At 39.4% G+C, this 25,306-nt stretch overlaps 1 protein-coding gene and 2 long non-coding RNA genes across 10 annotated transcripts in view; 1 reads left to right on the top strand and 2 right to left on the bottom strand.

Moving 5' to 3' along the window:
- Positions 1 to 715: 715 nt before the first annotated feature.
- On the bottom strand, positions 716 to 5,585 carry LOC136995274 (uncharacterized). The gene is made up of 2 exons (XR_010886820.1): positions 5,172 to 5,585; positions 716 to 3,509 (listed from the first exon to the last, which is right to left on the bottom strand). It is a non-coding gene; the product is annotated as an uncharacterized lncRNA (long non-coding RNA).
- Positions 5,586 to 5,838: 253 nt separating this feature from the next.
- On the bottom strand, positions 5,839 to 11,237 carry LOC136995272 (uncharacterized). Its single transcript, XR_010886816.1, has 3 exons — positions 10,991 to 11,237; positions 7,271 to 7,729; positions 5,839 to 6,507 (listed from the first exon to the last, which is right to left on the bottom strand). It is a non-coding gene; the product is annotated as an uncharacterized lncRNA (long non-coding RNA).
- Positions 11,238 to 11,967: 730 nt separating this feature from the next.
- ERBIN (erbb2 interacting protein) overlaps positions 11,968 to 25,306 on the top strand; it is a 118,013-nt gene continuing 104,674 nt past the window's right edge. For 7 of the 8 annotated variants that reach the window (XM_067315207.1, XM_067315219.1, XM_067315217.1 and 4 more), the window contains exon 1: positions 12,314 to 12,500. The gene's annotated coding sequence lies outside the window, so the exon portion shown is untranslated. Of the gene's footprint in view, positions 12,020 to 12,313; positions 12,501 to 25,306 lie in introns of those variants that run through there. The other variant, XM_067315208.1, reaches the window with a different exon arrangement.

The raw sequence follows: 25,306 nt of genomic DNA, 5'->3' as shown, positions 1-25,306 counted from the left end.
TTTTACTTTCATTTCTTTTCTAAGGAATTACTCCACAGTATTCAGAATGCCTACTCTTCCTTTACAAGAGCACTAACATCTGCTTTTTGCTCTTCATTTCCAGAAGCCTGTATATACAGACAGCATGACTGGAATTTGCTAGTCGTTTTATCTAGTTCACACACGGGAAAGTAAAACAACTATTGCAGCATCTTTATGATATTTGAATGTGGTAGAATTGGCCTCTTCTCCAGCTGGACCCGCTATGGTCTACCTGGAATTCCTTTCTTCTTCCTGAGGCAGCACTTGTCTTCACGCAGGACCAAAGCTCTTCCACTTACCTGTCTGTTTCTCATCTTTCAAGCCCTGGGTCCTACTCTGAAGGCCAGTCCTGAACTACTTCATTCAGCTACCAGATAAGAGAAAGGTCCTCAGTATTTAGTAGTGGCTAAACCCTCCTCTTTTATCGTAGTCCTATAAACAGGAGAGAGAATACAGAATGGTCCCCCAGTAGATTTCCTTCTTTGTGCCATCATTATAGGAAGAAAAAATTCATAGGAAAAGAATGGTTTGCATGTCTGTATGTGGGCATGTGTGTGAGTTGTGACAGAAAGTGCAGTAAGAAGCCTTAGATGAAAAGAAGAGGAAAAGGTGGGAAAAAAGGTGATGAAGATAAAAGTTTTGAAAGCTTTGAATGTTAACAACTGAAATAATAAAAAGCACAGAGCTGCGCACATAATAAATACACAGTCTTTATTATGTTTCACGTTAATCTCTTCATTCTTACTGTCCACATCCTCCCTGCACATTTGGTAAATGCTCTAGGAGGTCTTATCATTTACTCTCTTAAGTTAATTTGTCCAACAGTCTTCCCTCCTTGAAACACCCCATCTGTCCTTACTCCTAAAAATTTTCATAGCATAATGTTGATCAATGTAATCCATCAAAATTAAAATGCCTTCCATATGAAACAGTTCACAATGAAGATGTTTCCTATACATGATGGGACAGAAGCAGTTTAATCTCCTTTGGAAGAATGGCCCAGGAGGGCATGGCTTTGTATGTTAGAATGAGTGACAAAACAGCTAAAAAAGAGTAATTTTTGGCATCTTAAATTCCATTTTTTATTCCCTAAAGAAATGCTTAGTTTCCAGTGAATCAAGTAGAATTCTGCAATGGTTATTCAGAACCTCAGTTGGTAATAGTGGCTTGTGCCTCTTTCCTTGTTTTTGCATTACTATATTCCCTTAATTTTCCTGTGCTTCCTAAATGTAATTTAACTACTGTTGATGCTATCAGCTGTTCAGGAAAAACACCTAACACCACCTCATAAAGTTTTGTGAAAAACTGATTTTAGCTATAGCTTATATCATACCCTGAAAAAAGTAGTCTTATGGATATTGGTCAAACTAGGAGACACTCTAAATTATAAACTCTCTTTTTCATCATACTCATGAACACATTCATTGTATTTATTTACTTTAAAGCTGGCCTACCCAGAGGGCCATGGGCAGAGAGTACAAAATCATCTCTCAAGCCTGTGGGGTGGGGGAGAAGGTTTCCTGTGGATCATAACTAGAAAAGTGTAGGATGGTCTTTAGATGGGTGGTGACAAAGAGTTTTTACCTGTTTGCTGCAACACTGAGGTTTTCAACAGTTCTACCTTCTAAGCACCAGAAGTTGAAGGGGGTGAGGAAAGAGAAAATGTTTGTGGTGGGGGAGGACATCAGGGAAAGGAAAAGGAGTGTTTCCCCTTGAGCACCAGAGAGTGAGTAAACTGTAACAGTTGCTGAGATATCGTTATTTTCAACTAGTTCTTGGAACCTCTGGCATGGTCACTGCTTGGAACGTACAAATGGAGGCAAACAAGGTGAGCAGTTAGGGAAATAAGAGAGATCTGTGGTTGTGTTAGGCTCCCTCATCCAAGACCTGAATGCTGCCTCTTGTGTGACCTTTCATATACTGGAAACAGCATATTAACGAGGCAGAAGAAGGAGATTTACTGGCTGATGTCCCTTCTCAGGGTTGCCAGCCTGAGCAGTCTGTAAGGTGGGCAAACTGACTATCTGTCCTGATACCCTCGGAGGTATCCAGCCACCTCTCAGGCTCTTGGTCAGGCACTCAGGCAAAGATGTCCTGGCTTTCAGGCAAATCTTCTCCACAAAAGTCTGTGTCAGCCTCATTCAGCACTGTCTAGAGTGAACTGACACGAATATGTCTTTCCATGACAAATCTAGTCAGGCTCTTCCTAGCACATGCTGGTGTTAGGAGAATTGCCAGACATCTAGTTTTTGTTCTACTGTGGTAGACTGTGGTACTTTATTTGGCATTGCAACAGAGCAGAAGAACATGTGTGGCGAGCTGTCTGTGGCAGCCAGAGATAGATATTGTCCTCGTTTCATAAGGGTCTGAGCTCCCTCCCCATTGCACTGTATGTGGGGTGCGTGTGCCATGAGGGTGCAGACAGCGCGAGGCTGTCCTTCCCAGGCTCTGCAGAGGCTCATAAACCTTCTCTGAATCCCTGTGTCTGATTTCTGGGGACAAAGGAGATGAAAAGAACTTGCAGTGCTGTGCTATGAGTTCCCAATGTTGTAACGAGGAATCAGGTTTCAGGGGCTAATAGGGGCTTTCTTACCTTCCTAACCCCTCCACGACATTCACAGCTGAGGAAGGGTGGGAGGACAGTAACTTAGTAAAACATTACATGTGTCTCATTTCATAAACTTCAAATGGGAATATAGGCTATACATTAGCTCAGCAGCTAACGTACTGGAAACTGAATCACATTAAATTGTTTCAATGTACACAAATTTAGTGTACATTTCTGACTCAATGTACAGTCAGGTGTACTACTCTACCTCTACTAACAATCTAAATGAAGTCAACAGGCTTACTCCTGTAAAAAATTACATTTCTGCATTTGAAAAAGCAGGTCCTTAGATTTTAAATCTCTTTGGCAGCACACACCCTAATTTTGTGGGATCTTACTCATTTTTTCCAAATTTACATGTGATTCACATAGCTTTCATGTCCATACATTTTTACTGACATTTATTTGCCTTACAAGTAAAGAGTAATTAAACTTATGCTATAGGAGTTTTACACTGTAAGGGTGAATGCCTATCACTTAAATATTTGTGTGTGTGTATGCCACATTGATGTATATATGAATATATATAAATAATACATATTTCAGACTTAGGCTTTAGCAGGTTGATATATACATATATATGTATCTCCAGAACTCTGTTTATTAATAACTGTATTGAAACATAAATACACACCTGAACTGCATGCAAAACAGTTCATATAGTAAATATGGATATGTCACAGAAAAGGACACAACCGTCCTCTAGCAATTTCCTATTTCTTCAGAGGCAGCATGGGAAAATGTCTCTGCAGATCTAAAATGCTGAATATCCTGACAAGGACAGTATCCTTCAATATGTGAATATCTTAATAAGTAGTTTAAGAATCTGAGGATTTCTCTCCCAAAGGCTTCCTAGTGGATGATTTCAAGATGGTTTTTGCTGATGATGGAGGAAGAATGGAAAAAGAGTAAAACTGTTTTTCTCCTTTAATAGAATGTTGATACCCATTAATCAGTGGTTTTCAGATGGAGATGGCTACTGCTTCTAATGAATTGTGCAAATCAGTAGGGAAGGGGTAACCAAAGTTTGAAAAAGCACCCTAAAATGTCTCCCTTGCACCGGTATGCCAGCCTGTATATGAACAACTCATGGGAAGGTATTGAGAAAATGGTGCCACCAAACCTACTCAGTATCTCAAATATACACATCCCTATACACATTAATCTGAAATTCTCCATTGATTTCCATTGCAAATTCAGTATTTACTACCCCTCCTATACTGGAATATGAACATCATCTTTCTAGATAATGTGGCCGACAAAAAAAGGCAATACAAATTACCATATATTAAAAAAAACACAAGTCAGCATACACTTCACAAGATCAGCCACCATCCAAAACACACTAGAATAACCTATAATATACAGCCAGACCCTTGTGTATTACTACATCTGTTCTCACAACACCTACTTCACCAATCTAAAGAACTGCCTTGAAAGAAACAGGCTGTGTATTTGAATTAGCCACCTGAATACCATCTATGAACCTAATAATGCAAAAAGGAAACCCTCACTGACAGTATGTTCCTGTCTATTACATGCTACCTGACATGTATGTACATGAAAATTGTTAAACAATTACAGCATCTACTAAAACACATCCTGGAAGACTTCTTCCTGGAACCATTTTCCACTTCTATTTTCAAATAACCCTTCCAGTTTTGCCAAACTCATAACCCAAAGCAAATTCCCCATGTACTAACAAACACCCATCAGGACCAAACCTTGCCAGCACAGCAAATGCAAAATTCATAAATACCAACAAATATAACATAATCAATGTAAGTGCCCAAAAGAACTATTAATTTCCATGGGTCCTGCTCATACACTTTTTCAAATGTGATATATTACATCAAACACATCAAATACACTCATGAGAAGGATGTGTGTGAAACTATCAACCATTATGCATCACAGTGAGCTCGCACAGATAACTCACCACGGACACAACACAGCAAAAGTTAGGAGAGTACTTTTTCCTAAACAATCCACTCCATTTCTTGCACAGCCCAAATACTCACAGGGGATCTACAAATCATTAAAAAAAAAAGATCCTGGGAACTAAATTCTTAACTGTGGATAAAAAAATCATAGACTCAGTACCAACACTGTTTTTAAAGCTTACAGTTTTCTTTCTGACTCATCCCTGTACATTCATGTTAGCAACTGTTTTCTCTCCAGGGGTTTAATTGCTTAAAATAATTTTATTATACAAGAACAATCATGTCCAGCTTGGATTTTGCTACTTGTCAGCCCTGATTAACAAATTTCAGTCAAGTCTAAGAGCCTGTTCGTTTTCACCAGTTGTATCAGTTGGTCTAATCAAAGCTACTACCTTTTCTACAAACCTTGTCAAACCTTCTACAAACCTTGCTTGTACCAGAGTATCGTAGCCACAGTGTCATCACTACACTCTCAAAATACACAAAAGTTAGATAAACTTATAACTGAAACACTTTTTACTCCCGCTTTTATAGAAAATGGAAGGGGTGTGGGAGGAAAAGGGAAGTACAATAAATTTTAACTTCAGATAAAGACTCACCATCACACAAAGGTTGAGAAGCAGTGCCCTAAGGGCCTCATAACAGCCACTATAGTTTACACGGATTTTTCTTCCACAAATTGATGGGGTTCTGTGCCACCTACATTTATATTTAAGTGGATCTGTCTCACCAACAGTAAAGAGCAAGGCTATTTTTTTCATTTAAATCTCCTCTGTGCAGATTCGAAAGGGGGCCTTCTTGCCAAAAGTATTTCTGTTTCATCTGAAGGTACGCTGTGTAATCGGAATGCTTTGAAACGTCATGAAAATGTGTTGAGCTGATGCTGTCATGATGTTCAGTTGTAACCTCTGCTGTGTTGCTCTAGCATGGTTAATCAGAATGTATGCATTTTCTCAACCTCAGTTTAATAAAATAAAATATTTAAAAGATTTTATTTATAGAAATCATGATAAAGATTACTTACAGCTCTAGGCTAAGGTGTTCTTCTCAAAGCACCTGGTAAAGCCACTCTCCCTGTTGAGAGTTTTTGCTTGCTTGCAGGTATGGAAATGAGTTAATACAAAACTCTTTCAACTTTGTGGCCTGGAAAGTCAATATTTCCTTACTGACCTAGCATATTACTCACATCTGCTATGTAAGACAGTATCAAAATATCTTTTGATGGAGGAAACTAGTGGATGATACCTGTGAATAAAAACATTTAAAATACTACTTTAGTTTTATTGTTTTGGCAGCTCTCATGCCTTAGAACTTAGGAGAGGTATAACTGAAAAAACATCTATTTCAGATTTAAAAAAATCACTCTCTCAAACCATTTTTCCCCACAGGAAAATGAAAAAAAAATCTATAATGTTTTTTAGTTATGCTACTCAAACAAGGGCAATGTTTTATATTTTGTTTGTTCAGAAGAGAAAAGGTAAATACTAAAAAAAGATTTCTTAGCACTTAAGACTATGTTGTTTATATTTGCCAGGTGGAAAGGAGAAAAGGAAAACACAAGAAAGTCAGCTGAAGATTCATAAAGAAGAGAAATGGGAAAGACACAGTGATTCTTGTTTAATTACAGTTAAAATTGAATTTCTTTTATGATGAAGAAATTCCGTAAATATTTTAACATATTCTGAAAAAAGTCAGTATTTTCCCCAAAGTAAAGTTCCCTCTTACCATGAACCCTATTTTGCAAATTGACAAAAATCAAAAAGATTATTTTTAAGTCCTCATAAAAATGTTTCAAGGTAGCTTTTCTACAAATCAAAGTACTTAAAGCACAATATATTAGTCTAATAGGTCTAGAAATAGGATAGTTCATCTCACTGGAACATGTGGATCTCCTTGCTTCAATGGGATTAGACCTGTGTTTCCAAACATGGCAGTCTGTAAGACATTCAATGGTAAATATCATTAAGCCAACACTGAATCCAGAAATTCACATATTTTTTGTCCTCATTTTTACATGATTGAGATTACTGACAGAAAACAAGATGAATAGGTTGACAGTGAAAAAGTAATGAATTTTTTATGTGTGCACATATATACAACAGTGTTGATAAAAACTACTTAGAGATTTGGATTGTAGTGTTAGCCCTTTGTGCAAAATATTAATGCTCAGAATAGAGATAAGGAAGCCATAAAATGTAAAATAAATGAAATTCATTTGACAATTACAGAAATATGGATTCATTCAATGGTTAGCATGATGGTTATCATAAATGTGCCTATATAGAATATTTCTGGAATGATAATTGCGATACATTTACAGTGTCTATTTCCACATCATTTATTCACCAATTCATTACTTCAGAAGGGATTCTTATGGGTTTTCATCAGCTTAAAAAATCCACCACCATTAATTTTAAATAAACTTGCCACAGAACTTCTTCCTTCCTACCACGGGAGAGAGAGGAGTGATAGTTTTCCTACAGAGGGATGCAACATTAATTAGCAGCCTTCAAAGAACAACGTAACTAGTGTACAGCTCCTATAAAGCTACTATAAAGCTAATGTAATTCATTTCCTATAGAAAAGTTATTTCAGGTTTGATTAAAATTTGGTACAGTCCTCTTTCAGGATTGCTTTTTTGGACACAAAGATCCTCAACAACATTAGATGTTACCCTTTTTGGATCCGAGAAGCTTACCAAAGGCAATTGTTCAAAATCATCACTGGGGCATAGGCAAAATACTGAGCAAAAGTGTATTTTGGGCAATTTCATATTTTGCTCTTTCTGCCAACTTCACATTTAACTCTGTCTTCAGTGTGGCCAGAAGCAGCTCTGCAGGCTCTCGTGAGCAAGGGATTGATGGTTATGATCCACAGATGTCAGCGTCCTCACTCGGCATGGCTCTAGTTTTCGTTCCGTTCCATTTGTTTTGACCAGTGCAAGATTTATGTGCTGGCATCAGCTGTCAAAACAGACTCTTAGGCTAAGAGGCTGCATCATAGCTCAAAGTCAGTGTTGAGGAGACTGTCCAGGAGCAAAGCAGTCCAAATCAGGGGAGTAAAGGTGCCTTAACATCACCTTTATGCCTTTTCTCCTCCATGAGGAATGCCATGCCAAGTGTTCCTCAGTCAGAATTCAGAAGCTCACCCATGGTAACTAAGGAAGAGAAATACAAACAAAAAGTCACAATAAAATGTTTAAAAATAACTGTAAAACATTCCTAACCATTTCTGGAACACAGCATATACAAAATAGGTTGCGGTGTTACAAAGTTTTTTATTGGTACTTGCATAATAATCCAAATCATAGTCACACAATACATTTATGTTCATCACTATATTTAATTACAATTTGAAAAATAATGTAACCAAATATAGAGAAAACCTCTTTGTATGGTGTAATGTAATATTTAATCAGTGTAAATTTGGGATTGTCACAAAGTTAAACTGAGTACAGACTGTTTACTTAGCTTCCCTTCACATACAGTAGATAGGAACCTACACGCTTAAGAAGTCATAACAATATACTTCCAGGCCTTATTCACCACTAAACTATACCAGTTTTGTGTTGATGTAACTCAGACTTTCATCAGCATAGAAGTGGTGTAACCCAGTTGTGAATCAGATCAATTCAGAAAATGTTACATTAAGACTTTTTGTATGAACCATGGACATATTTAAGTTAAGGACTATCCAAAATAAATAACAAAACTACAATGTACACTTGTTAAAATAATTGCCTATTGTCTCTTTATGTCTTTCAGGCAGTTATTATTTCTATTAATTATCATTTAATACTTATATTGCAATTATGTCCAGAACCCCCAATTAACTCAAGTTAAAATCCATTGTTCAAGTCATTATCGAAACATTTAATGAGAAAAACTGCTTATGCTGAAGGCCTTTCAATATAACTCTTAGAAAAGCTGAAACACATGAATATAACTAGCCACAGTGGTAAGAATAGGGAAAAGCAGCACTAAAACATCATTACTCTGAATGACAACATATACATTGTTCAGACCATTTGAAGTCTGGAAAGGGACAAATATAGATGTGGCTGTTTCACCAATTGTTCTTTCAGTTTAGCTGCATGCTGTTGCAATATTTACTAATGTCACTGTTCAAATATAAAAATAGAAATCTGAATGAGAGAAGTTTAGGCTTAGTGTCTAATGTGAAACTGTGTATAAAAAATTTGTTTAAACTTTCACTGGGATCACTTGCATAGTCTCACTTGAAAGTGTCTCATTATGTAACTTTATATTTTGTACTTTGTGCACTTAATCTGTAATTATATGGTAACTGGGATACCAACTCTGGGAATTAATGTTGCTGGGGACTCCGTTGTAGCTGTAATCTAAATACTGTCTTGATATTTATAGCACTTTTAAATCCCTTGGGTAATTCTTGGTATTTCTTAATTTGTATAGAGAGTTGTATCTTGTCTATGTAAAATGTCTTCAGGAGCTGTGGTCTAGCTATCTGTAGTTTCAGTAATCTTTGGCTAGGCTTTTATTTTTGATGGCTAAAACTGTAAGTGAAATAAAATCTTACATTGAAACTAACATTGCAACTACAGTAGATCCTCCATGGGAACAACAGTTCCTATAAATTTCCCACACCCATCTATTATCCAGCTGCATTAATAAATGCATTGGGCAATGTACAATAAACATTGCCAAAGAACAATTTCACATTAAAAAAAGTTATGGTAATCTCATGCATAAAGTAGGTGCCTTGAAGAGTTCATGAAAAGAAGAAGGACATCAGTTACAGACAGGCATTTGTATTAATTACGATAAGGATACTTTATTGGGAATTTGACAGGAATGATCAATTGTTCACATGAGATAAAATATTAGTAACTTTATTACAGCATCACTGTAGTGCATTATACTGAGAAATTTTAGATCTCTTGGCAGTGCTTTTTACTTTAGAGGCTGAAGTTCTCATACTTGGCCTTAGTCCGAAAGTGACTCATCTGAAGAAAATGGCTTATCTGAGCACAAAAAAAATTGGAGGGATTTAATGCTTTGGGAAATATATATATATATATATAAATCTTTTTTACAGATGCTGATGGTTATAGTAATTTAGTTTAAAGGCTTGAAACTAGGCATAGATGTAGTTCCCAAAGAGGATTATATGCTCTGTTAAGATGGAGACAGGAGTCACTGAAAAGTAAAGAAATAATAAACAAATATTTATTATTATCTTAATAGAAGTGTATCCTTACTTTCTATATCTGAATAGATACATATTAGGTACTCAAATATACGAATCCCATACATAGACAAGAAGTTTTAAATAAATAATAGTACTGTTAAACATTGTGGACTTACATACATGTGATCAACAGTACATCTTGTTGCTAATGATTAAACTACCTTCATCCAAAGCCCCACAAGAAACTGAATGAAGCGATTAATGATCCTGAACAGGAAACATTAATTGGAGTCATTTTCAAGGACTGGTAATAGTTTAAACAACTTTTCACTTCTAGATGCATGCTAAAATCAGGGGCAGATTGATACTAACTTGACATACTGTTTTCCATTGCTGTTTTGTGGCTCATGTAAAATGGCTTTTTTTAGCATTTTGTCCATTTCTCAGTAAATGCATATTATCATAATAAAACACTATTCCAGCTAAGTTGGTGGTAGTCCCAGTAGAGAAGCCAGAGATTAAATGGGCATGAAAATGAAACTAGCTCTGTCCTTAGACATGGTCTCTGCAGAACACAATTAAGGAACATAAGGTGAGCAGCATGTGTAAATCTGACCCGCTGTCATCTTTGCTCTCTGTTTTGTGGCTGAACAGAACTTCAGACTCCAGGACTGTTAAAATGGCATATTGCATACACAATAGGTTATCAAATATCTGTGTCAGACAATCAAGGAAATTAAATACATTTCCATCAATACATTTGAGATCTAACACACACAAATGAGTATCAGTCATATGACCTACAATAAATATGACCTACATTGGCTGCTTTTCAAATATACTTGCACACTGCTAGATACTATAGTTAACATCATTTCAGTAACATCATATTGTTGTATTGAGGGAGTCGAAATACTTAAAGAGAAAACACAACTTTGTATGCCAGGGTTTCTGTGAAAGCGTAACTATATATGTAACATTATTGTAATTGCTGTTATTTGCCTCTAAGTTTGATACAACATATCCAAACATCATGTTTGGCTGGAGGCTGTTTCCCCCCCCCCCCCCGATTGGTTCCTTCTCCCAAATTCTTGATTACTAAAAGTTATTGGAGCAGAAGGCACAGTGAAGTGACAGCTGCCGGGACTGCTGCCAGCGTAAGACAGCAAATGTCCGATACATGATCGATTGTTTCGGCGATTTTGATATAATATGCGCAATTATTAAATTAGGAAGCTGAGCTGCTTACGCCCAAGGAAACACTTGTCATTCCGGCCTGAATCTGTCTCAACAACTGACGCGTCCCTTCAGCAGGAAAGCGAGCCGCCCCCTCAGCCGCTTCAGTGACTCCGCCAAAAGCACGAAAATAGCTGCACCTTCCTCCTGGATACGGGATCGCTCGCCCGTGCGTGCTCAGGGGGCGAGAACGGGCACCAGCAGCCGGGCCCGTCCCCCGGCGCCGCTGCGGCCCGGGCCGGCGCGGGCCCCGCCGGCTCCCCCCGCCCGCCCCTTTGCCCTTTGACCCCCGGCCCGCGCCACCGCCCCCCGCCGCCGCCGCCGCGCCCCATTCCTCCGTGGCGCGGCGCGGCCCGGCCCGCCGGCTGCCGCGCTCCCGCCCCCCGAGCGGCGCCATTGGCTGCGCCGAGCCGTCCCTCACGACGCCCCTTGCTCGGGATTGGCTGCCCCGCCGCCGCCCGCACTCGGCCCCGCACTGCCCGGGTGGGGGAGGGGAGGCCGGTGAGGCCCGGCGCGGCGGCGGCGGCAGCGGCGTTGCTCCCCTCCCGCCGCGGCCAGTGAGGGCGCGAGCGGCGCGCCCGCCCGCGGCCCGCTCCCGCCGCTCCCGCCCCCGCCCGCCCGCCGCGGCGCCGCTCCGCCCCGCCCCCTCCCCCGCTGCAGTGCCTCCCGCGGCCTGGGCGGCGGCGGCGGCGGCGCGGCAGCCGCAGGGGCACGCGCGGCGCGCGGGCGTTTCACCGTTTTGCCCCCCCCTCCCCGCCGGGCATTTCCCGGGCCCCCGCCCCCTTCCCAGCCGCCGTCCCGTCTCCCGGGGCTCCCCCTGCCGCCGCCGCAGCCAGGAGAAGGCGGGTGGGGGGGGCTGAGAAGGAGAGAAAGAAGGGGGAAGTGCAAGAAAGGAGGCGGGGAGAGAGGGCGGCGGCGGCGCGGCGGCCGGGGAGGCGGGCGGGCGGGCGGGCGGGCAGGTGAGGAAGGCGGTTGGCCGCTCCCCTCGTGCCCTTGGCGGCGGCGGCGGCGGCGGCCGGGGGAGGGCAGGAAGGCGCCCGGGGTGAGGAGCCGTTGGCGCGGCGCGGCGGGGCGCAGCGCCGGCGGAGGGCAGGCGGGCAGGCGAGGAGGGGCGGTGGCGGCGGCCGGGCCGGGCCGGGCCCCGAGAGAGGGCGGCCGGCTGCGGGGCGGGGGGCGCCGCGGGCTCGCCGCCGGGTGCCGTTTCTGCGAGGCGGCCGCGGCGCCGGGCGGGGCCGGCGCGGCTCGGTGCCGCCCGCGGGGCAGAGCCCGGCGCCGCCGCCGGCAGGGGCCGGGAGAAGCCCGGCGCCGCCGCCACCCTCCCCCCGTGCACACTCACATCGCACGCTCCGCTCTGCAAACGCCTCCGTCCTCGTCGAAAGCTGTTGCATCTCTTTTTTTTTCCTTCCCCCTCTTGCCCCCCTCCCCCTTCTACGAGAAGAAAACTTGATTGGATTTAATATATTTCCTTGGGATCGGAAGGAACTCCTGCCTGCTGGATCTGGTTTAGACACCCGACAGACAAGGTAAATTAAATGGAGAAGGTTTGGGGAGCAGCAGCAGCAACAACAACAACAGAAAAATCCTTCCTCTGCCGAAGGGGGTGGGGAAAAAGGAAAGAGTTCACGCTTCATCTTGATATCCTGTTTTTGGCCTTTATTTTCTGATCGGCTTGTGTTTTCCGCCTCCCATAGTTTGACTGTCCTTTGTGTTTCCCCCCGTCTCTCGCTAAAATGCTGTTTGTATGGCCGTAACCGCTGTTTTCATGGAGGTCGAGGAAACAATCTGGGGAGACCGAAAGTTTTTAAGCTCCTCAGACACAGAAGTTTCTTTGTTCAGTGGAAGAAGGTACCGAACTGAAACTGCCCGACTCTGTGGCTGTGCTTCTTCAGCTCCTTCCCTTTGAAAACAATTGCTAACCCTGAAAGTATAATTATCAGGAAATAAGAAAGTCCTAAAGGGGATAATCTCTTTTATTTAATCGAAAGATCTTGGCGTTTGGAGCTCCCTGTATTTGCCGTTTGTCTTTAATCTTGTCTTCTGGAATATCAGTTAGTGTGTAGCCCGCCTTCTTAAAAGTAACTGTTAAATTCCTTTTATAAAAATCTGTCCTCGTAGTCCTCTGTAAATACTGTTGCAGTTTTTCCCCTCGACTCCTGTCGCCACCTCTCTTCCTCCCCTCCGCCCCTTTTCTCCCCCCTCAAGATGACGAGTTTGGCTGCATATTTTTCAGCTTGTATGGGAGAGGTCTGCATTGCATTTTGATCCCTGCACAAGTTCATCTCGAGAGCCTCCATTAAAAAAAGACACCCCCCCCCCAGCAACTAGTTGTCTGGCTTCTTAAAAGTGCATTTGAACCTCTGGATTAACATAGCCTTGTTTGGTTTTGGTGGCCACTTTCTCCTTTATCATTTTTTAAGACTCCTGTCTGAAGCTGTTGGAGGGTAAACTAAATGCGTAGTTCTGGTGGAAGGTTTTTGTAGTGCTGGTGATTACTGCTTGTTATGTCAAATAGTTGCGTTTATTGAAAGCAATATTGCTAACCACAGATTGATTTCACATGCCTCTAAGAGGTAATTATTGGTTAGCTTCTTCATGGAGGCAAGAAATTTCATGTCCTGTGAATGTTTAAAATGAACTATAAGCCAGCTCTGTACTACCTTATTTTTCTAAATTATTATTGCTATTTGACAAACTCAAAAGCAGTGTGCTTGTCAGACAGGATGCGCATGCTTCAGTCTTTGAAGTATCTGAGATGGATGTGTTGGTATTTATGAGAACTGGACAAAGTAATTTCTATGCAAACATTTTAAAACTATGATATTTGTAGTCCTTCAACAGCACCAAGTAGTCTAGTGCATGAGAAGACATTATTAAGCCTGCTCAGGCTGTTTCATTAAATGATATAGTGCAAGGAAAAATATTTAACTGACCTAAAGTGGCTTCTATTGCTGATAAGAAGTGATTTAGTTTGCAATTTATAGACTTACCTTTCTAGGCAGCGGTAAAGGTTATTCTTAGGCGTCTGAAAGGGCTGAACAAAATAAATGGCAGTGAACTTCAGTTTCCTTATATGGCTGATGCTTGGCAGAAAAGCAATGAAGTCTAAATAGAGTAATCCTTTTACAAAGAACGATCACTTTCCAAAGCAGTGTTTCAGCCCCAATAATGGGGGGGAGGAGGGAGGAGGAATTATAGCAATGCATGACAAATTTAGATGTAAACCCCTGTGTTCCTAATGGATGCAATTTTGTTTCTTTTCAGACCTTTTGTGTTTCTCATGATGCACTTAATATTTTTCAATGCCATGCAGAAGAATAGATCCTTGTAGTGGAGCCACAACTTTTTACACTAGCGTTTTGTCACCATGGTAGCTATGGATAAGGCCCTTTTTAATGATGAAAGTGTAATTCACTACTGCTTACAGCTAATGATTATATCATAGAATGCCATTCATGTCATTAACATAGTTTAGTAGTAATGAAGGACTGTATTCTTTCTCAAGACCAACTGTGTCTCAGCTAAAAATTAGGTTGACACTGATATTCGTTTTGTGAATAAAATGATTTAGGTATACACATGGCAGCTCATGTTGTTTGAAACGGCACTTTCATAGGTATGTGTTGATGGCTTAGGGAAACATTCTTCCTGCCTGGCTGTTCCTTGCTCATGAATTGAACTAAGTTCATGTAAACATTGGTAACTTTAAGTAGGTATGCTTACAGTCAGAGCTAGAAGTTGCATATACAGCATGCTATCATGAGGACCACAGTGTATTTTTTCAACAATTTTAGTGAAAATATGAATAATTTGTCTTATAAATGGGCAAGTTGATAATGTGCAGTATAAATGCAGTGCTCTGTATGATACCCATTTGCACATCACGTTCATACAGAATAGATTGGGGGGCTCTGTGGAGAAAGTATTACTCACTGAAAATTGCCTAGTGTCTTAAGCTGCAGTGGCATAAGAAAACGAGATTATGATTTGTCTTCAGTGGAATTCATTTAGAGTCTGTACCCCTAGGTGTAAAGAAGCATACTTGAAACACCTAAATTAAGGGAGGGGATGCATGCATGCGCGCACACACATACACACACATATATGCATATATGTTTATATATATAGATAAATATCATATATGTAATACATATATATATATATTAAAGTTACCATGTTAGCAGTAGGTTCTAGAAATAAAAGGGGATTAGAGCAGAATTCAACTCAGCTTTCCCGTAGGAGTGTAATGGATTTTTGGCTGACTGCTTTGTTTTTTGTTTTGTTTTTGTCCTTCCTGCTCCCAAACAAAAAGGAAGATCTTTCAGGGAAAATGTTACATAAAGATCAAGTGTTTGATATTTTTTCTTAACAGTATATTCTTCCTATGAAATAACCTGATCTGCTAAAGGAGGGTCTGACATTTACTCCACATAGTGGAATTACGAACTTAAACTTTTCCAAAAGAGTGGCTAGTTGACTTGAAGAAAAAGCTACTCTTGCTGATATGGAAACAGTAGATTATATCCCTATGTGAGCATGCAAATGTTGATTATGACAGTTGATGTAGGTAGTTAAACATGAACTAGCTGCAAAATAAAGATTTGGATATATTAGCTGTCAGCTATCGAATAAGTAAAGCAACTCATCAGACAACTCCCCTTTTCACGTCAGAATGAAAACATTGAACATGAGTAACATATATATCATTTTCTTTAGTAAAAAGTCTATAAATTACTATTTATGTTTTTTAGTTTTAAAATTTAAAATGCACAATTTTTGCGGTAACCTATTAAATTACTAGCTTAGTGTCTTTGGAGCATCTTATAAACTCCAGTGCACACTTGTGAAGTATGGATTACTTTTTCTACAACTTCTGAAAGTTTAACTGGTTTTGAGAGATTTGCTTAATTTTTTGAATGCATAGGGGATATCCCTTTGTATGTATTGTGGGGAGCTTGTGAACAGTTCCGTTGCTAGTTGCGTGGCAGGCTCTGGTCCAATTCTGGACAAGGAGTACATTTTTTTTGACTTGTCAGAGCTTCAAATGTGCGATGGTTTCCCACCATCCTTACAGTTCTCGTCTCTTGGGGGATCAGCTGCAGTATGCCACTGCAATTTCCAACTGTGAGGGTGGCATGCAGAGCCCACTGCATCAGCACAGCTGGCACACTGCTGAGTAGGTATCAGCAAAAATTAGTGGGCCTCAATAATATTGCCTAGTGTACTTCAGTAACAATTGATAAACCCAGAGCTATTCTATGCAGCTTTTTAAGATTATAAGGATGATCCAAAGATTAACATGACTGCTTTAATGACAAGATGGGTGGGTTTTTGTTTGTTTGAAAGATTTTTGGCTGTAAAACAATTGCTTATTTAAGTAATCTTCTTCACTTCCAATTAAGAATACAGTGTTCGTGTACTGTGAGTAGAAGGTTTTAAATATAAAGTTTTGAGAGTGAGGATGCTGATTTAGGAGAAAGCATGTAAATATCATGTTCTGGCAGCATAAGAAAAATGGAAAAAGTGAGTATTAGTATGTTGAAATTGGTAGGATTTTTATTATATAATAATCTCGGGATAATTCGTCCTTTTCTGTTGTTCTTGATCTGTAGTACTTGGCCTTTGTAAGACACTATTTTTTGATGCTTAAATTTATGTACAGATGTTTGACCTATTTGTTTAGTTTCATCTGTGCTTCCCCTGAGGGTGATATAGAAGCATGGTGTTTCAACACTAAATTGCCCCTTCCGCCTTTAAAAATGCATCAGAATTTTGTGTAATTGAAAGATAAAGTTAAGCAGATCTCTTAGCTTGGCTTCATCTAGACCAAATGGAAGTGCACTTACACTGGAAAATGTCAGCATTGTGACAAGCTTCTCCTGAGTAGCTTAAATTGAAAAGCAGATTACTTCTTTCTATATCTGGAGCTAATTTGTAGATACTTGCTACAAAACAATCATTATACATAGGAACAAAGAGTGATGATTAAGCGGAGTCTGAAGACAATGTGAACTATCTCTGCTGCTGTGGCTGTCCTGGGGGTTGTAATACCATGAGAAGGTACCATGCCTCTGGAGCTTCTTGTGTTTGATGACTGAATCTTGTCAGATAAGATAGTACATACTCTCCTCTCCACTTTATCCATTTCAGTAGCTAATGAATGATTTGGCCTTATTCTTCCATCCCATTTTTTGGTGTGGCCAAGGGCCAAGAAAATGTTAGGTAACAACACTTGTGCACAACCTTTATTGTACGCAACTTTGTTGCTTAAGGAGGGAGGAGGAACGTTTTGTGCTTGTCCTTTGTTCTGTATCTGTGCAATGATTAGACACAGTCTAGACCTTAAAGATTACTTGTGATAGTAAGGAGAACTTGTTTTTCTGTAAAAGCAAAGCTACCAAAGGGAAGGTAAGTGATTCCAAAGTGTACAACTTTTTTTCATCATTTCTAAATTTTTAAATATCCAGTATTATATGTCCTTGCATCTTCTGTAAATAAAACTGGTTTCTTGAACTTTTATGTTTCACATTGCTGTACAAATGAATCCTGCAAGCGTAAAGCTGTATTATATATGCATAGTAAAACAACTGCTAAAAGCAAATGTTCTTTCTGATTCTCTTTTATAGATGTGTATTGTGAGAATAATAATTGGAAGAAACTGTAGATCAGTATCCTCAGACTGGTTAGTTCAGAATTCACAAGGTGTGTGAGCTCCCTTTCCAAACAAAAAGTCTTCTAAGCATACATTAACCTCCAAGCTGGTATAGAGCAATAAGTACAGTGCTATGCTTCTTGTCTTGTAGCCCCTGTCATGAAGGTAGCTGGGGTGGAATGAGCAGAAATAAATATATGTGGTCCAAGAAGTTAATGATCTGTCTATTTTGGATTATCCCACAGTACCAGTGGGAGATTTTGCAGCTATATGAGTAGAATTTCTTTTCTAGAAACAGATAGGTGGATAATACTTGTTCCAAGTGTTGAGCTTTGTGTTCTCTTCAAGTTATAATTGCACTTTGGAAGTAGATGCTTGGCTTATAGTTGTTTTCCTGTGAACTGTTAATGCCCAGTGTTGACTACTTGTGCCACTTACCTAGTTCTAGCTTTACAAGGAACTCTTAGGTTTGAAGTCCCAATGAAAGTTGCAGGTACTTGAAATGAAAAATTTCTTAGGCAACTATAATTTGGAATGGGTGGTATCTCCTTCTGAAGTGGCCAGGGCCTTATTCTTGTTGGCAGGATAAACTCCAATATTAATAACTGAATTCAAAGTATTTGAAGTTCTGTTAGTTTGCTAAAGGTAGCTGCAGAAGAATATGTGAAAAACAGTATCTGTCTTGGTTTCTGAAGTACCGTGCTTTGAGTTCTACTGCTGCCTTTGGAACCTTTTAATCGTTTTTTTACTCTAGTTGGCATGGGAAGTTCCTGTAGCAGCTGTACAGAGGTCTGACTCTTCCCAGACAGTTCTGGAAGAAAAGTTTCATGTTCTTCAGTAGTTCCATCTCATAATGTGGAGTCTAAGTTTAATACAGTTGCAGAAGTATTCTTTTCAGCTTCCCTGGCCCTCCTTCTCTTTGGAGTCTTTCAATACATATATTTAATTCTTCTGGCCCTGCTTTTCTTAACAGCAGCTGTTAAGAGCTTATGTTCTGTGTATATGATCAGCATTGTTCAGTTTCTCTTTTTCCTGATGCTTTGGTGCTTCTGCTTGATACTTTAGAATTCACTTATTTTTCAGGAAGACTTCAACTTCCGAAGCCTCCTAAGAAGGAAAGGAGAAGGGTGTAGATGCTTCAGGCTACGTCAGTACATCTGAGTAATATCTGAAATGCAATGCCAGATGCCTGTGAATGTCAGTCACAGGTTCAGCAAAAATCAGATTTTTGCTATGGATGTTATTCTGAGAGTTTGGATACTGGAGAGTTTCCAGACTCTTCTGGAAGACATTTGGTAGGCTGCTAAGAAATGTTTTGAGAACTACTGTTCCCCCCCCACACACACATGTGACTTGGAGCCTTCTTGGAATTAATCTTCTTGAAGAGAGAAGTGATAGTTTAGAAGATGAACCCTATTATCAGCAACTTAGTCAAATTACTGCGGGTCTTCTGTCTTCGCTTACAGATAACCCAGAAGATAGGATGGAGTTTTATATCTGAAACTGGATATCGGGGAACTCTTAAATTTAAATAATGATGCTAATGTAAATTATAAATGTCGTCTTCCTCTGTGGAAATGTTATACTTAATATTCTGCATGTGCTTGTGCATGCCTGTGGTTGAAACAAACAAAAAGCTTGACTGTGTAAGTACAGGATTGAGGCCTGTATTTTCAGTGAAAGTAAACTGAAAAGTATGTCAGCATAGCAATTTAAGTCTTTCGTGTGAAAACAGCATACACTACAGTGTATAACATGCAGGTGCTGAATTTACTTTATTGCTTCCACTTTGGCCTACTAAATAGGTGTTCTTGAATGAGGGGATGGGTGTGTAGACAGCCTTTAATATGCAGCGATAGCCTGCTGCTGCTACATTTGTTTGCTGTGGCAAATTAGCTTGTGGTGATCCAGAATGTCAGCATGGTAGTTAGCTCCTTTTAGGAGAAAGTACTCATTTTGGGTTACTTTTGGTCACATAATCATATATGATGTTAACCCTGGAGTTGCAGGTCATTTAAATTCTGAGGTGCTCTATAATTGTGTGTGGGGTTTTTTTTTTTCTTTTTTTCTTGGGAGTAGAATCTTCACCGAGGGAGAAAATTCAAAAGTTCACACATCTCTGTGTAGCTATCTAGCCTTTATACCATTTATTTCAGTTGTGCTTTGATCAACTTGTGTAGGATGATTTATTCTAAATAATGGAGAATATTCATGAGTGTTTCAGCAGATCTCCTTTTTGGGGAAGAACTGGAAGAAGAGGGAATGAAGTAAAGAATGCCAGATGAGAGTATTTGGAGCAAACCTGGAATTTTTTTTTAAGGTCGCTTTTATTGATTCACATATGGGTATTTCAAAAGTTGTTTAAAAACACAGTAAAATTAGCTTAAAAACTCAGTGCTAAGTAAAAGCAGGCGAAAAGATGTTTAAACCTATGAGTTCCCCTGCTCCCTGGGAATGTGACAGGGAGGGGAAAATCATCTGGAACTCTGAATTTGGCAAACCATCTGACTTTAATTTTGATAGCAAAGATCAGAAATGTTAATATGGGAGAAGGAAACTCATGGAGCTTTACTATTTTATTATTTAACTATAATGCCTTTTTTTTTTTTTTTTTTTAACTTTTCTGAATGGTGTTTGGTAGGGAAGGGAGTTTTTTGTGACCATTAAAGTCCTGCTCTTCCAGTGTGTTATTCCTAATTAAGATTTTCATGTTTTGGATCTAGTACCAGAAATCTAATCTAAAGAAATAATGTAAACAATACAAATATTAGAAAAGCAAGATAAACTGAAAATACATTTAGACTTTAACAGACTTAGGCAAGAGTAACTTTCTCTTCTATTTGTATTTGTCTGGGAGAGATCCTCTACCTTTCAAGGAACACTTATTTTGCCTTGCTTTACTGAAGCATAGCAGAAGTGCTGAGAGTCATACCATTCCTGGGTGCTTTCTGCAGTGCTGGTCTTGCTAGAGAAAGACAGTGAAGCAGGCAAGCTTTTCTGTAGGATTCTCCTGCTTAGTACTAATAAAAGGGAAGAAAAGAGAGGTATTGCCAGGATTTCAAAAGTCCTTTAGTATTTCAGGAAACTGAACTGGTTTTACAATAGCAGTCTATGACACCTCAAGGGAAAGATTATGGCCCTATTGGTGAAGCAAGTTAAAAGAAAGCTATATAATAGAAGAAAAATGCATCTTTAATCACTCCTTTCTTCAAGTCCCTCCCTCTCTGTAAAATAACTGGTCAAGAACCAACAAATACTGTTACTTGGATTAAAAAAAAAAAAAAGACACTCTCTCTTTTCTCTTTCCCAAATGGAGAGAGTCCTTGTCTCTTTTCATTGAATTCAAATATATATTGGCTCATTCTAAATTCATAGATCACCCATCATACCATTTGTGTTAAATCTTGATGAAGTTTTAAATTTTGACTTCTAAATATGAAATATTGAGGAATAACCTTCACTCAAAATTCAGATGTTACTCATTTTCCCCCATACTTGTATTAATTTGTTTTTAATGTTTCAAAAGTCTGAAAGGAACTACCCCCTGGGCAATTAAAGTTTTTCTAGATCAGAGTTATAGAATTTTCGTAAGTTCATACATTGTGCTGTTCAGTTCCCTTATCCTGAGAAAAGGAGGCTGACATGCTAATAGCAAATCAGTACGACACTGTGCCACTTTTTACTTCAGTAGTGTCAAAGTCGTTTTGAAACTTTCTTCTCTTGCTATGAAGCACAGGATGTCAGGAAGTTAAGTAACGCTTTAAGCTGAGTTATTATTAAATCAACTTTGAATTCAGTTTTCGATCCTATAATTTCCAGAGTGATAGGAAGGAAGAATCTTAGTTCTACTTAGACCTCCTGTCAGGTGAAAAACTCGTTTTTGACTTTTGATAGTGAGATCTTATCTATGTTAATAGCAGTACTTTAAGAGAAACTGTACTTCAATGTAATTGTCTAAATTCCAAATAATTCTTAATTTTTTTCATGTAAGCAGTAGCCATCATTCTTCCCTATCTGAAGAGGCAAAAATTCTTTGGAAACCATTCAAGAATATCCTTCTGTTAATTTTGTGATAACAGTTGCTTATTTGATCTCCCAAATGCCTGATGTAGTGAAATGAAATTAACATAACAGCTTTTTTTTTAATCACAATATTCTGTTCATTTAGACATAAAACTAAGTGAAGAGAAAAATAATATATTATCAAAAGCATTAGCTTGAATGCTTGTTTTTTGTGTTGAGGGTGAAAGGAGATTGTAGGTTGGCAAAAATCAAATGTGCACTATGAGACTGAAGTTGAGTAAATGGAGGACAAGAAAAATGGGAGTAAGTGCTCAGCTACATGTGATATGTGAAGAGTCTGGCTGGAACCACAGTTCAGGCAGAGAAGTAGTTCTTGTATATCAAGAAGGATGATTGGGATGGATCAGGATTTATATACTAGCTGTAAAATGAATGTCGAAAAAACAAAATAAAGCAAGGTACAATTCAGGGATTCTTTATTCATCCAAGATAATGACCTTTAAAAAACTGCTGAGAATATTATTAAGGTAATATGTCTTAATTATTGTATAAATTAGATGGAGAAGATTCTTGGAATTGGGAAAATATTATTTTTTAAACTTATGCTCTTTAAAGATTTAGACAGTGGTTGCTTTCCTTATTGCAGTAGTGATGAAGGTGTGTTAAAGAAAACTGTCTTTTAAGTTTCACTGTAAATAGAAGCTTTTGGTCTATAGTATTGCATTTTATACTAAAAAATGTAAAAGCAAAAAGGAAGCTGTCTTGTTGAAGTGGGTGACATTTATGAGGCAGGGACAGAAGATTTCTTTAAGGGGGAAGATTTCTGAAGTTAAACTGAAGTCTAGTTGTATGTGTTGTTTCCTTGAGTAGTGACTTTCATTAGGGTACTGTGTAGTATTTTGTGTGTCAGGATATGTCTTTATTTTTGTTTTTGGTAGGGTTTAATTTTTGAAATCTAACTACCAAATAGGCAGTTAAAATGTGTGCGCACAGCTCCTGCATGCGTACAACTTTCACATCCTTCTCTTTACACTGCGTTCTAGGAATGTGTCTCCATTTGTGTGCCTCAGCACAGATCGGATTGTGTAACCTATCTAGATCTGGTGCAGCAATTCTTCTGCACAATTGATACATTTTGGTATTAGCTAGAGGGTTTTGAGGGTTTTTGGTGTCGTTCCTCCTCTTCCCATGTACCCAACCTTTGATTTCTTTGTGTTTCTCTGTCTTGTACTGTTTTGGGTCCACTATGTTCTTCTGATCTCCGTTGTTTGGTCATCTGAGTTTTAGCTAGGAATTCTTGCAACTACTTTTTGGGAGGAATGCATGTAAAGCGGGGCATCAGGGACTGTTTTGTTTTAATATATGGACAACACAATTTAGAAGAAAAACAAAGTAACCAGATATCTTTTGATAGCTGTTGATATGAAATAGTGGTTGGTTTTTTTTTTTCCACTTCAGTTTGTGCTGAACTGTTGTTCATTGCAGATTGCCTAAATTTACGTGCAGGCAATTAGAGGGAAAGTCTGCTTTATGGGTTAGAACTTTTCTTATGTATTGAAATACTGCATCTTTACAACAGTGCAGCTTGCTTGTTTGAAAACCTTTGGTATCTGCTGCAGATGGCTGCATAGTCTAAGGAGTGGTTTCCTGGCTGCATTGTACATGGAGTGCCAAACATGAGAGCAGTTTTGTTCTGGAATGCCAAAATATATAAAATCCATTCAGGAAGCAGCATATGTCAAATGAATAAAAATATCACATTCTCATGCAAGACAGAATATGGTAGATATGTTTTTTAAAACTGACTTTTTTTCCTGAATTATGGATTAAGAGAAGACATTAAATAAAGCACTTCTTGTATTAAGTACTGAGGATAGCGTTTAATGTCAATTGCTGTTTTACACTTTCAGCACTTTTGCTTTACTATTGTTCATTTCCCCATACCCTATTTTTTTCTTTTTGTTAACGTATGCAATATATTGAAATTGAAATATCCATAAATTATCAAAAGGAGGTGCTGTGTAGGGAAAGAAGTATTATTTTTCTTCCTTGGATATCTAGCATCTGCAGCATACAGGGTGTTTTGTTTTTTTTTTTTTTTTTTAAGGATTGTAACTTACGTTTTTCTTTACATTGTTAGAAGAGATGTAAATGATTTCTTGACATTGCAGGTAGAAAAACAGGGTTGTTAGGAATAAAAATGAACAGTGAAGGATGTTGATTTGGCCCAAAGTCTGTAATTCCAACAAGTTCTCAAGGCAGAAAGTGGAAACATGTATGAATAATAGCTCCAAATATTGCAGGATTTTATTATGATAAAGAACCAAGCCCAGGGCAGAGGGTGTCTTGTTGCATTTTACTTCCTTCCTTGTCAGTAAAGTGGTAGTCATTTTGATTCCTCTTAGTTGGAAGGCAAAGATATTAAAACTGCATTGACAAGGAAATACAGGTTGTCTCTTTAGAATTACGATTCCATCACAAATCAGATCAATTTCTAAGTGATTTTTTTTGCATGTATTTTTCCTTTAATCTGAAGTAATATGAAACCTTTGATTTCATAACTTTCCTGAAAAAAAACAAAAGGAGTGAAGTGTGTATCTTTAAAGCAATTTTGTTTGTCATTTCTGAATGTTTTGCCTCTCATTAGTTTTCTCTTTCATCACTATGATTAGGCATACAATTATAAATTAACTTCAGTGAATTATCTTACATAAGGTCCCTAGTGCTATTTTGTCTTCTGTAAGAAGCGATAGATCCCTGAAAAAGGAGGAAGTGAGAGCAGGTTTTTTCTTTTCCTAGCTGTGGAAGGTAGGGATTTCTTTAAATCCAAACGTTATTAAATGCTAATTAAAAAATAATGTAACTTCATCTGAAGACTAGCCATAGCAGAGACCATAGCTATCAGCATTTCTATACTTTCTTTTTTTTTGGGGAGGGAGGGGAGCAATGCTAAGAGTTCAGATTTGAAACAGTGAGAAAGCTTGCCATGTGGTCTTGTCTCCTGGATTGAAAGGGGAGATGCTAGTGTTTCTTTTTTTGTTTTAAACTCTGCCCTTCCTGCTTTCTGAAAATTTTAAGTGTTTCATGGTAATGATGCAGTCAACTAAGGATGTGTTCGCATGCTGAGAGAGGAGACATACAAAAGAACTTCTGCAGTTGCTTGTTTGTGTCTAGGTCCTCATTAGCTGGGTTCTCATGTGCCTTCGCATTTGTTCTGGCAGTCCACCTCTCTTCCCTGCTTGAGATGTATTTTAGTTTGTCTGGTCTCAGCCTTTTTGGAATAGCTTTGGGAAGATCTGTAGAAAATTATGTTGGAGATGTCAAAAATGTGTTGGAGTATAAAGAAGCCCTTCCTCCTCCCCTTCCTCCTCCCCTTCCTCCTCCCCTTCCTCCTCCCCTTCCTCCTCCCCTTCCTCCTCCCCTTCCTCCTCCCCTTCCTCCTCCCCTTCCTCCTCCCCTTCCTCCTCCCCTTCCTCCTCCCCTTCCTCCTCCCCTTCCTCCTCCCCTTCCTCCTCCCCTTCCTCCTCCCCTTCCTCCTCCCCTTCCTCCTCCCCTTCCTCCTCCCCTTCCTCCTCCCCTTCCTCCTCCCCTTCCTCCTCCCCTTCCTCCTCCCCTTCCTCCTCCCCTTCCTCCTCCCCTTCCTCCTCCCCTTCCTCC

This window comes from Apteryx mantelli, chromosome Z, assembly GCF_036417845.1.
Source record: "Apteryx mantelli isolate bAptMan1 chromosome Z, bAptMan1.hap1, whole genome shotgun sequence".
Classification (NCBI taxonomy): Eukaryota; Metazoa; Chordata; class Aves; order Apterygiformes; family Apterygidae; genus Apteryx; species Apteryx mantelli.
This window is presented reverse-complemented; position numbering and strand designations above follow the sequence as displayed.